Raw genomic sequence first — 12983 nt, forward strand, 5'->3', positions numbered from 1 at the left:
TCAGAATTATCGAATGCATATTATAAACAGATGTAATGACTGTTTTATGCCACTCCAGTGGGTAGTTCCAAACACATTTGGCATACTAGCATTTCTCTCCTTCTGATATTACCAAACAGCAGGTCAATTCATTAGGACACTGAAAGCAACCAACTCATATTGGTGGGTTCTCTTATTCAACTAAACCAAATGTGATGTGAATACAGTTTTTAGATTTTAAACGGCCTTGGGTGACATATCATGGCGTCTACTTTAAAACATATGCAAGTGGAAAACAACTCAGCTATGTTTTAAGTTACCAACCTTTGAGGATTTGGTATTTAGTCATATACTTTGGAGGATGATAGACTAATCTATCTATCATCTATCTATCTACCTATCTATCTATCTATCTATCTATCTATCTATCATCTATCTATCTATCATCATCTATCATCTGTGTATCTACTCATTTATTTATACCTAAAGGCGGTCCTGGAACAGTCTACCAATATCAGTGTGGCCAGCCGCCATGCCCAGAGCCTTAACTATCTATTTGCACAAGAGTCCTGGTTTGCATCCTCAATTTTCACAATAAATATATCATCTCTATCATTTACTTCACTTTAATAAATAAACTGCATTTCTCTTGATCTGCAGAACAGAATACCTGGATTGCAAGCCTCTGTCAGAGAATAAACATTGAATAAATATTCAACTATTTCTTGTCCTATATTTATCAAAAACCCTATTGAGAGAAAAATGTATTTATGCAAAGAAACATCGAAAAGAAATAATTCTCTAGTCTAACTGATTTACTTAGTTCGCACTACAGCACTGGAAAGCCATAAACACCAAAGTACATTATTTTGTAAATACCTATTTTTACTGAACTGTACATTGGTGTTGTACCCTAGACCTGCACTGAGCCTTGCTGAGAAAAACAAAATGGAAATCTCTTTGACTAGGGTAGGCTACTCTACTGTAACACACAGACCCAAACATCTGTAAGTGTCTCAAACACAGCAGAAATTTATTTCTCATCCACATAACAGTCCACAGTGGGTGCTTCTGGTGGGTGCACAATTTTCATCCATGCAATGATTTGTGAATGTTCTGTGGCTCGGTCATGCCCTAGTTCTTCATCATCATCTGCATCCAACCATAGGAGCTGAGGGAGAACCTGGTTAAAACCCTTAGCCAGAAAATAGCACTCAGAATCTTATGCTCCCTTTCCATTGGTAGGAATTAAATGAACGGTCCTACTTTGTTGCAGGGAGCGCTGGGATATGTGGCTCCTGGCGAGGCTGCATCTTCCTGTTGATGATCCTGTATTGTGCAAAAGTAAGATAGACTTTGGTGACAAGAGTACACTCTTTGCCACACTCTTACCTGGTCTAAGCACAGGAGTGTGTAGGGGACATTGATTATGACTCTGAAAAAATGAATGCGTAGTTTCTTTCAAACATAAACCAGGGTAAGCTTTTCTTTCCTTAAGAAACTGGTATGTCTTTCCTTTTGACTCATATAAATCATGTAAAATGATCATGATTTTGTCGGTTATTTGTTCAATTACTACCTTCTTAACTATCTGTTTGCTTTGATGTAAGGGAAGCTTAAACCAAGTTGTGGTTAAAATTTAGTAACTGTGCAGGATCATATGACTTGCATAAAAGAAAAATAAAATTCATGTATTAATTGTATAGGTAATATGCGAACATGGTAAATGACTCAAAAAGACAAAATGATGTCAACATTTGGGCACCTCTTCCCAGAGCCAGTGACTTTTATAAGGTTCTTTAGGACACTTCCAGACCTATTTCCCGCACCGATAATCATGTCGGGGTTTGTTTCTTTTTTTTTTCTTCATTTTCCCAAAACATGAGGTTTACTCTGTCTAAACACACACATCTCACATGTTTCTTGTTAATTTTATTCCTAATTATTTTCTCTCTCATTGCTGTTTTAGGTGGAGTCATGGGGCCTTTTTTCTACTATATATTTTAATTGTTTATCATATGATAAGTGAATGCTACTAATGTTTCAGCTGGATCTCACGTTTTACAAATAGACAGTATATACAGTGCTATCAAATCTTCTATAATAATTATCATTTTACTCTGACCTTAACACTTGTATTCCTATTCTTTTATTTAATAAGTTAACTAGTACTTCTAGCACGATCTTAAATAATAGGTATGATGCCGTATTTGTCTTGTCCCAACATAACTGGAAATGCTTGAGAGTTTAGTATTTCTTTTAGCATTTCTCCATTGTATTAAGATTTTTTCCCTTTCTATGGTAGAATTTATTTAATTTATATTCAGTAATTTTTAATTCATTTTTAGTGCTATTTGCTGTCAGATTTGGTTATAAAAGTTATGCTAAGTTGATTAAACAATTTAGAAATTTAGTTTCTTTTTCTATGCTCTAGAGCACTCCAATAAAGTTTAGTTTTCTGCTCCATACACTAAGAAATAATCTTGGCCTAATGCTTTAGAATGGAGAGGGTAGTTAAATAATATAAATTCTTTCCTATCTTTTATGACAGTTGAACTATTTACCTTTGGGGAAGGGTTGCTTTGCAAATATATCTTTTCCTAGAAAAATCTCCTATTTTTATCAAGATTTGCAAAGTTACTTGAATAAAGTTAAGTAACATCATGTAGTCCTTCTAGACTTTCCAATCTGTTGTTATTTCCTCTTTCTCAATTCTTATTTGTGTATTTGTGCTTTCTCCTCTTATTTCTCCTTGATACAATTATCTGTTTACCCAATTTTTAAATAACTCATTCTTGGATTTATTTAGTAGTCCTATATTTTTCCACTTTCTAATTTATTAATTTTTGCTCTTCTCTTAGTACTTATGATCCTTCTACTTTTCTGAGAATTATTTTGTTGCTGAGGCATCCGGGTGACTTAGTTAAGCCTGTGACTCTTGATTTCTGCTCGGATCATGGCTCAGGGTCATGAGATAGAGCCCCTGCTGAGCATGGAGCCTGCTTAAGATTCTCTCTCTCCCTCTTTTCACTCACGTGCTCTCTTTCTCTCACTCTCAAAAAAAAAAAATTATTTTGTTGTTTTTAATTTTTATTTGCCCATAGTTTTTTGTTTTGTTTTGTTTTGTTTTATTGACCCTTTTCTATTATTATAAAGGGCAAGATGTTGAGGATGCAAAAAGGAAGGCCATGCATACAAGGGAACACAGCATCACTTCAGGAAGCAGGGAGGACCTGATGGGTCTTTGGGGAAACCAGAAAAGGGGAAAACCTAGTAAAGGAAAAGACCAGTTTAGAGATAAAAAGAGAGGCTAAGAAATGCAACATCTTCCTGGAACCACAGTAAAGAGGCTAAACAAGGTCTTCATTTTCTTTTCAGAGATCATAAAGTCTCCCCAACTGCTTGCCCTGGAAGTCCTGCTCCTGCTCCACCCCTGTCTGTGCCTCCCCCGGGCCTGCTTCGGATGCTGGGCTCTCCTCCTTCTGGCATCTGCCACCTTCCCCCTGCCCACTTCTCACTTCAGGAGCTCCTGACTACCCTGGGACTGACTGGCCATTTCTGTCACTGTGGCTGCTGCTGTTTCAGATGCTATTTTTAATTGTTATTCTTGAAGTGTACCTGACATACGTTGCTGGTTAGTTTTAGGGGCACAGCATATCGATTCGACAATTCTCTACATTACACAATGCTCACCATGACGAGCGTAGTTACCATGTGTCACCATACCATGTTATTACAATATTATTGATGTTTATTGTTCCTTTCTATCTCCTTGAGATACTTCATTTTTTAATTATTATTTCTTTTTAGTATAAAGGCAGAGAATTTTCCAAAGTTTAGCTATATAACTGCTTCTATGTCATTTTCCAGGTATTTTTTTTTTTTATTTTGGTTTTGATTTTTCTCTCATTTAAAAAAGGTTTTTGTTGGGTTGTCTGGGTAGCTCAGTCAGTTAAGTGTCTGTGTTTGGCTCAGGTCATGATCCCAGAGTCATGGGATCCAGCCACATCTCAGCTCTCTACTCCCTTTGTCCCCCCGAAGATGCTCTCCCTTCCTCCCTCCCCACCCCTTTCATGCTCTCTAACCCCCACCCATGAGGTTTACTCTGTCTAAACACACACATCTCACATGTTTCTTGTTAATTTTATTCCTAATTATTTTCTCTCTCATTGCTGTTTTAAGTGGAGTCATGGGACCTTTTTTCTACTATATATTTTAATTGTTTATCATATGATAAGTGAATGCTACTAATGTTTCAGCTGGGTCTCAGGTTTTACAAATAGACAGTATATATAGTATATATACCCATGGTGTGCTCCTAGGCACTCTCTCTCTCTCTCTCTTTCTCTCTCTCCTGCTCACTCTCACTCTCGAGATGCATGCTCTCTCAAATAAATAAATAACATCTTTTTAAAAAAGTTTTTGTTCTTAATTTGTAAGTGTAATTTGTAAGTGAAAGCTTTTGTCACCTCCCAACGTAGTTATTACTTGTATTACATTGTGATCAGAGAATGTTGCCTGTGTTATTTCTCCTATTTTGGATATACTGAGATATTTTTCATGTCCTTTATATAATTAAATCCTGTGAATGGTCACTGTAATAACGGCGTATCATTTGTTTCCAAGGTAATACAGAGTGTTTCATGGCAGCATTACCTTATCCTTTGTTTTTGTTTTTGTTTTTTTTATTTAGGGCTTCAGAACCCTTAAAAATCTTTCTTTAATAAATGCTTCAAGGACTAACAGAAATGAATAAGGTATCGAGGCTGTCTGTGTATTTTCATATGTGTTTGAGTTTGTTTTTGCTTTAAGAACATCAGTGCTATGTTTTTGGCAAATAGATATTCACAGATGTCATATTTTCACTGCAGAGCGCACTCTGTCATCATTAGGGACTCTTCTAAGTTTCATTTAGTGTTCGTGTGCCAATTTCAACCCTGTCTTATATAATGATGTGTCCTTGAATTTTATTTTCATTTGTTTGGTATGTTCTTTCCTATCATTTAATTTTCGATCTTTCTGAGTCACACTGTGTTAAATAAATCTCTTGGTTTTGCTGGTTTCGTTTTGTGATCCAATTTGAGGATGCTTTTTTTCATAATAGGCGAGTTTAGTGCATTTGCATTTGTTAATAATGACTTTTATGTCCATTCTTAGCTGGGTCATCATACTTTACATTCTGTTTTCTCTTTTCTAATGTATTTTAAACTTCCCAATATTTTATTAGTTGTATTTTCTTTGGCTCTGGTATGTTGTTGGGTACATTGCAAACACTACTTAACATGTATTGTGGTAGAGGGTAGAGAAAAATAGATATTTACATAGACAGATATGTGCACACAGAATATATACATATTTATGTACATGTATCCATTTATAAATTTCCCCGTCAAATAAAAAATTTTACATTGCTCATATCACAAATGGCCAGAGGAGCTATTCTACAATAGAAAGAGCACACAAATAAGACCCAAAAGACCTGGCTTCTTGTTCTGGGTCCAAATTGTACTAACTGGAATACTTTAGAGATGTTATTAAGTTTCTCTACAATGTTAAGACAATATTTTCTTATGGTAAAATTCTTTAAAAGGTAAAGTATTTTAAAATGTACTTTTAGAAATACCAGCTCTGTCTCTATTTTTTTTAACATTTCTCAAATAATCACCCAAAACAACAAAATGAAAAGTCAAAACCTTAACCTTGACACTGCAAGTGAATCTGACTTGGAAATCTTCATATAAAAAACAAGTTCAGAAACACAAAAATTCTGTAATCCCATTGAATTTTATTAGATTAGTGGCCTTCTGCAACGATTTTGACATTTGCTCATCCAGAGGTCACCCTGACTGTGTGTGTAATCTGCATAAATGCTTCTGGTGACTTTTAAGTACAACTGACAGGGACACCTGATGATCACCATGATGCGAACACATTATTGTGTCTGTTGTGCAATGGCAGCAGGTGGCTCTGGACCTGGAAATAAATGGGGGTGGGAGGTCCTCAGTCATTTAGAATTGGTCATGAGGCTGGAGGAGGTGGCTACATGTATCACAACGTGAAAATAAAATAGCAAATGTTCCTCACACAATAAAGAAATGAGAAGATGGGCCAGAGTGTGAAATGTAATGCGAGCTTAGTTAGTGTCTGGGCTAGTACGTCATCCCTCTGTCCTTTGTTGTGCCTCAAAATAGAAAACAAAGGCCACCGCACCTCCTGTGCAACAATCTAAATCGACATTAATTTACAATCTCAGTTCCCTTGTCACCTAGGAACCTCATGGGCATAAATCATCTCTGCAATGTTACTGTAAATAAAAGCCCACTGGGCTGTTGTTGATTCATTAACTTCTCACTGTTTCTAACAACACTCCATTGCATGACACAGGGGATGGCCACAGGCAGAAAGAAATAGGTTATAAGTATCTTTAAAGCACACCTCACAGGACATTAAATGCAAGGCAAGGTTTCTCTTACATAAGAGTAATATTGTAGCTTTTAGAGGCAAATTAAACTAATCGGCTATAATAACAGGAAAAGCTATTTAAAAAAAAAAAAGTATTTATTTATTCACGAGAGGCCCAGAGAGAGAGGCAGAGACACAGGCAGAGGGAGAAGCAGGCTCCATGCAGGGATCCCGACGCAGGACTCGATCCCAGGACCCCGGGGTCACAACCTGAGCCCAAGGCAGATGCTCAACCACTGAACCACTTAGGCACCCCCTGGAAAAGTCATTGTATCTCTAAATTAATATGTGTACCAGAAAAACATACCTTGGAAAACACAAGATACTTCTATTGAATTAAAAATTGAAATTCAGGATCCCTGGGTGGCGCAGCGGTTTGGTGCCTGCCTTTGGCACAGGGCGCAATCCTGGAGACCCAGGATCGAATCCCACGTCGAGCTCCCGGTGCATGGAGCCTGCTTCTCCCTCTGCCTGTGTCTCTGCCTCTCTGTCTCTCTCTGTGTGTCTATCATGAATAAATAAATCTTAAAAAAAAAAATTGAAATTCTACTCAAGGGTAGAAAGAAGGTAACAATTATTTACCGCCTCCTAAGTGCGCTTGGTTGTGCTCTCTTTTTGCATCCTCCCAGCAGACTTGCACAGTCTGTGTTAATGTTCTTATTTTACTGAGAAAACGGAGGAAGAGAGAGGTTAAGTATATTTCCTATAGTCATTAAGCTCAGGACCTGCAAACAGGGAAATAGGGCCGTGGTGCATCTGACTCCAAAGCACTCCCTTTCCTTTTTTCCCTGTGTATCATGCTATTTCCTCTGGGGTATGCTATAGAAGGGGCCCCCACCGATGCAATGTAGGATGGATAATGCAGAGTCTGTAACTCTAATTACCTTTGAGGTTAACAGATTAGAGTTCACAAGTAAGTACAAGACAAAATATGAGGAGAGGTTTAGGACAGTAGTAAGGGATTGCAAAAAAAAAAAAATCAATATCAAATCCGACTTACAAAATTCAGAGAAGAGTTCATGACAAAGGCGACATTTCAAATACTTTTTAAAGAACTGGAAGAAATTATAAAGAAAAAATGCACCACTCAGCGTACCTTATAAACTGTATGAAGTTGAATGTGCTCTTTACTTTCTTTTGTAGATTCGTGGGCATTTTACCTAGTGTGTTTTGCAAAAAGAAGTTAAGTCTTTGGCAGGTAAGAAATGACTGCAGGTAAGATTCACTATGTCTACACTGAAAACATGCTTGGGAAAAATGTGGAGGCTTTTTTTTAAAAATGTGTTTATCATATTTGTATCTTAGCCACATTTAAAGTGATGACTGTCCTTGTTTATGAAAGAGCACACCAAGAAAGGCTTCAACAAACCACCGACCACGAAGAAGAATTTAGCAGAAAGGTATGCCAGTTAAAGGTCTGAGGTACATATTGCAATGTGTATATGCTTCACACCTGGAAAGCTTGTTGACATGTGTTCTTGGGAAAGTGCACCAGCCTTCTAAAATTCAGCTGTGTTGAGCTTCTGGGGTTAAGACCTGGACTCCAAGGCCCCAACAAACCAGGTGATCTCAAGGACAGTGGGCCAAATGCCTACACCTCCCCGAGACTGACATCAGGGAAGGGAAGCAGACTTCAGCGGAAGGTGATCTTGAGTGATTTGGAGGAGTCCTTGTCCCCACATCCACTATTAAATTCATTTACAGTGAACTTAGCCCACAGAAGAATGAAAAGTCATGTTTCAGCATCATGAATAAATAATATTCCCTCCCCAGCAGCACGGATTAATGCAAGTGCGGCCACCTGCCTGGATTACTTCTCCTGACAGGAACCACAGAACTCTCCAAAGAAGTTTAGAGCATGAGGACATGCTTCTTCTTAAGGAATGATTTCATCTATTTAATTTTTTTAAATCATAATTTCATAGCTATTTTAGGTTTAGGCTAAATTCTATTAAAAATAATAATTTCAAAATAATAATAATAATAATTTCACAACTATTTTAGATTTAGGCTACATTCTATTTTACCTTTTTCCAGGATAGCTTTGCTTTTTTTTGTTTGTTTGTTTAGTTTATCATTTATGTGCCTCTCGTGTACCTGCTTTTATAAATATCTTTTCACCCAAAAATAAAAAATAAAAAAACAAAATATATATATGTAAATATCTTTTCATTGCTGTGACAATGGCATTGACCCTTCCTTGAGTGCAAAGAAAGAGATGCAGATTTCCAATGGGCTGGGAAAACAGGTACTTACTGCTTGTCTCTTGGTCTCCCTATTTCTGTCACTTGCATGTACATAGAAGCCGGACCCAACGGCAGCTGAAAGCAGCATCTGATGTTTTAAAGCATGCTGGGCAGGGCAAGTGCACTTCTGTAGGAATCAGGAAGCTCCACAAATGCAGCCTGTGAACTGTAGATGTGCAACGGAAGTTCCTGGCCAAGTGCACATATACATGCATCTTATTTCCTTTGGGGGCCTCCATTCTTGCTCTCCTCTCCTTACTCTGAGTGCTCCAGACTAACAGGGCTTCCTTCACTTCCTATAAGTCATTTCCTTTCTCACCTTGAATCCTTTTTATGTGCCTCGACTCAGACACCACTTATTTCAAACGGCTAACTACTGATCATTCAGATTTCAGTCCTTCACCCGCCTCTTCCCTACTCCTCTCCCCCATGCCCCACAAGAGTCTCAGATAAAAGCCCTTTGTACTACTTACTGTACCTTACCTACTATTCCTCTTCAGCATCGACAGTTGCCTGCTTACTTCTCTGAATCTTACCTTTTAACGTATGCTCACTGAGAGGAGCACATTTTGTTGGTCTCGTTCACAATTACACATCTCACAGTGCTTGGCACATATTAGGCATTCGATATTTAGGTATATTGACAGTCAATATTAGGTATTCAATATTTATTAGATGAATAAGTGGCTGAGCGAATGAACAGAGTACCTACATGAGGTACCCCTGGGTATATTTGCTAACTTCATATATAATGATTGATATTCCTCAAATCTACTGTCATTGTGGTAGGCAGACAAATAATATATAACAATATCCCAACTTTTAAACAAGCCAGGTAATAGATAAGCAGTTTGCGCCTGAGGGAATTACCTATACGGGTAAGATTTGTAAACATTAGCCTTCTTGATATTTCTAAATTCATCCAATTATTCTAAAGTGCATCTGGTGTAGTCTTTCTTAAGTTATTAACCATTCCAGAATAGTTCAAAAGGAGATTAAGACCATTGAACATGCGTACTGACTCATTACCCTGGCCCATAACGCTGGATAGAACAGTGACAGCTTCGGGACCACACACCTGAGGTGGTATTCTTTTTCAATATTCACCTGTAACTACACCTCGCCAGAGTGCTGGTGACCGCTTCCCGTTGATAGAGTTATGTCAGGCATCCAGAGTATAGATCACTTTTAAAAGCTCCAGTGCACTCCTGGCTAAATACTGATGGATTGGATGAGACATCTTTAACCTTTACCGTTCTTTCTGCTTTCTGACATCTGTGAATGACACATTCACAAATTTAATGCAATTTTAACTCTCAGATAGACTGGAATGTAGAATATTTTGGAATCTTGGGGCTAGGGAAGGGGAAGAAAAAGATGTTGGAATTAAAAAAAAAAAAAAAAGACTGTGAATGGAAAGGGACCAGGACGGCAGGGGAGTAAGGTTGTCACATATAATGAAGATTTAGTGCTTCAGCAATAAATCTAATTCAGCTAGAAGAGCATGCTGCCAAAACACTATGCAAGAAATAACCCCAAGGTATCCGAAGGGTCTCTTTAAATCCTGCTTGCTTCACATTGCATATTTGAACACAGACAGTGGAGTTCAGAGAGCACACATCTGGGTCACTGTGCAAATCCCCACTCTCCTTTTAAAAAAAAGAAAAAATACACGCACTCCACCTACTTTAGACTCACTCTACTGCTGAGTCTGCCAAGGAAAACTATTCCATTTTGGAATACAAAAGCCAAAACACAAAGTGGAACCAACCCACATGGAGTCATGCTCTGCTACTTTATATATCCAAAGAAAGAAAAATAGTCAAGGCACAAATTCTCAGATTACTACTCCCACAGACCACTGTACCCAAGACTTTTTTTTTTTTAATTACCATTGTCTTCTCCAATGAGGACCAGAAATCTCCAAGAAATCATGAGCTTGAATAAGCAATATTCAACACCACCTACTTCTCTTGCACTTAATGTAGAATTAAGCTCTCTGTCACAGTTTGACATATATGCCTCTTACACATTATTCTTAGGTTCATCATGATGATGTGTAGGTAAGGGCTTTGTGGACTTTAAAATGCTACCTCTACAAAAGGGAGAGGCCATATACATTGCTTTCCTCTCATCTTTATTTTATATCTTGATACTTTAATATAAGAGAGCGAATATGCATAATTGTCTCCTTCTAAGAGTCTCAAGCCCAATTTTATATATATATATATATACTTTATGGAAATAGGAATTCTGATCTTGAACTAAAATATTTCCTGTGCATGTCTTAAAATTATTCAATGAAAGAAAAATGGTAGATAAGCAGATGCTTGCTGAGGGAATTCCACAGTTATTATAGTAACAGAGAGAACTAAGCTAAAGCAAATCAACTGTTGTTCCTAATAGGGGAGATCTAGGGCATATAGTTTTGCATTTTTTTAAACTTTAAATTCAAGTTAATTAACATATAGTGTAGTATGGGTTCCACAAGTAGAATTTAGTGGTTCATCAGTTGCATGTAGCACCCAGTGCTTATTACAGCAAGTGCCCTTTTTAATGCCCATCACTCAATCACCCATCTTCTTCTTAAATTCCACATGAGTAAAATCAAATGGTGTTTGTCTTTCTCGGACTGACTTATTTTGCCAAGCATTATACTCTCTAGTTATATCCACATCATTGCAAATAACAAGGTTCCATTCTTTTTGATGGCTGAGTAATATTTCATTGTACCACTTCTTTATCTATCCTTCAGTTGATGGACATTCGAGCTTTTCCCATAATTTGGCTATTGTGGTCATTGCTGCTATAAACATTTGGGTGCATGTGCCCTTTTAAGTCTCTATTTTTGTGTCCTCTGAATAAATATCCAGTAGTGCAATTGCCGGGTTGTAGGGTAGTGCTATTTTTAACTTTTTGAGGAATCTCTGTACCATTTCCCAGAGTAGCTGCCCCAGCTTGCATCCCCATCAACAGAGTAAGAGGGCTCCCCTTTCTCCACATCCTCACCAACATCTATCATTTCCTGACTTGTTAATTTTAGCCCTTCTGACTGGTGTGAGGTGGTTTCTCATTATGGTTTTGATCTGCATTTCCCTGATGATGAGTGATGAGCATTTTTTCATGTGTCTGTTAGTCATGTGTATGTGTGTATCTTCTTTGGAGAAATGTCTGTTCATGTCTTCTGTCCATTTCTTGACTGGATTATTTATCTTCTGAGTGTTTATCTTCTGAGTTGGATAAGTTCGTTATAGATTTTGGATAGTAGCCTTTTATCTAATATGTCATTTGCAAATATCTTCTCCCATTCTGTAGGTTGCCTTGCATTTCTGTTGATGGTTTCCCTCACTGTGCAGAAGCTTTTTATCCTCATGAAGTACCAATAATTCATTTTTGCTTTTGTTTCTCTTGCCTCTAGAGACATGTCTGATAAGAAATTACTGAGGCCAAGGTCAAAGAGATTGCACCTTGTTTTCTTCTCTAGGATTTTGACAGTTTCCCTTCTTACATTTAGGTCCTTTATCCATTTTGAATTTATTTTTGTGTATGGTGTAAGGAAGTGGTTCAAATTTTAGGATTGTTTGTTCTAGTTCTGTGAAAAACTCTGGTGTTATATTGATTGGGATTGAATTGAATGTATAGACTGTTTGGGGTAGTATAGACATTTAACAATATTTGTTCTTCCAATCCATGAATATGAAATGGATTTCCATTTCTTTGTGTCTTATCCAATTTCTTTCATAAGTGTTCTATAGTTTTCAGAGTATAGATCTTTTACCTCTTTGGGTAGGTTTATTCCTAGGTATCTTATTATTTTTGGTACAGTTGTAAATGGAATGAATTCCTTGATCTCTCTTTCTGCTGATTCATTATTGTTGTATAGAAATACAAGATTTCTGTACATTGATTTTATATCCTGTGATTTTACTGAATTAATGTATCAGTTCTAGCAATTTTTTTGGTGGAATATTTCAAGTTTTCTATATAGAACATCATGTCATCTGCAAATAGGAAACTATACTTCTTCCTTGCTGATTTGGATGCTTTTTATTTCTTTTTGCTGTCTGGTTGGTAATGTTAAGACTTCCAGTACTAAATAGTAATGGTGAGAGTGGACATCCCTGTCTTGTTCCTGACTTTAGGGGAAAAATTCTCAGTTGTTTTTTTTGGTTTTAATCAATCATTGAGGATGATATTAGCTATAAGTCCTTCATATATAGCTTTCATGATGTTGAGGTATGTTTTATCTGAGGGTTTTTATCAAGATGTGTTTTGCTTTTTAGATTCAACATATAA

The 12983-nt window shown here is 37.1% G+C and overlaps 1 long non-coding RNA gene across 3 annotated transcripts in view; it reads right to left on the minus strand.

Annotated features, from left to right (window-relative positions):
- Positions 1–12983, minus strand: part of LOC102153070 — a 182183-nt gene that overhangs the window by 15958 nt on the left and 153242 nt on the right. For 2 of the 3 annotated variants that reach the window (XR_005353900.1, XR_005353903.1), the window contains exon 17: positions 9795–9962. This is a non-coding gene — a long non-coding RNA (uncharacterized LOC102153070). Of the gene's footprint in view, positions 1–1006; positions 1309–8697; positions 8854–9794; positions 9963–12983 lie in introns of those variants that run through there. The other variant, XR_005353902.1, reaches the window with a different exon arrangement.

The sequence above is a fragment of the Canis lupus genome, chromosome 1, assembly GCF_011100685.1.
Source record: "Canis lupus familiaris isolate Mischka breed German Shepherd chromosome 1, alternate assembly UU_Cfam_GSD_1.0, whole genome shotgun sequence".
Lineage (NCBI taxonomy): Eukaryota > Metazoa > Chordata > Mammalia > Carnivora > Canidae > Canis > Canis lupus.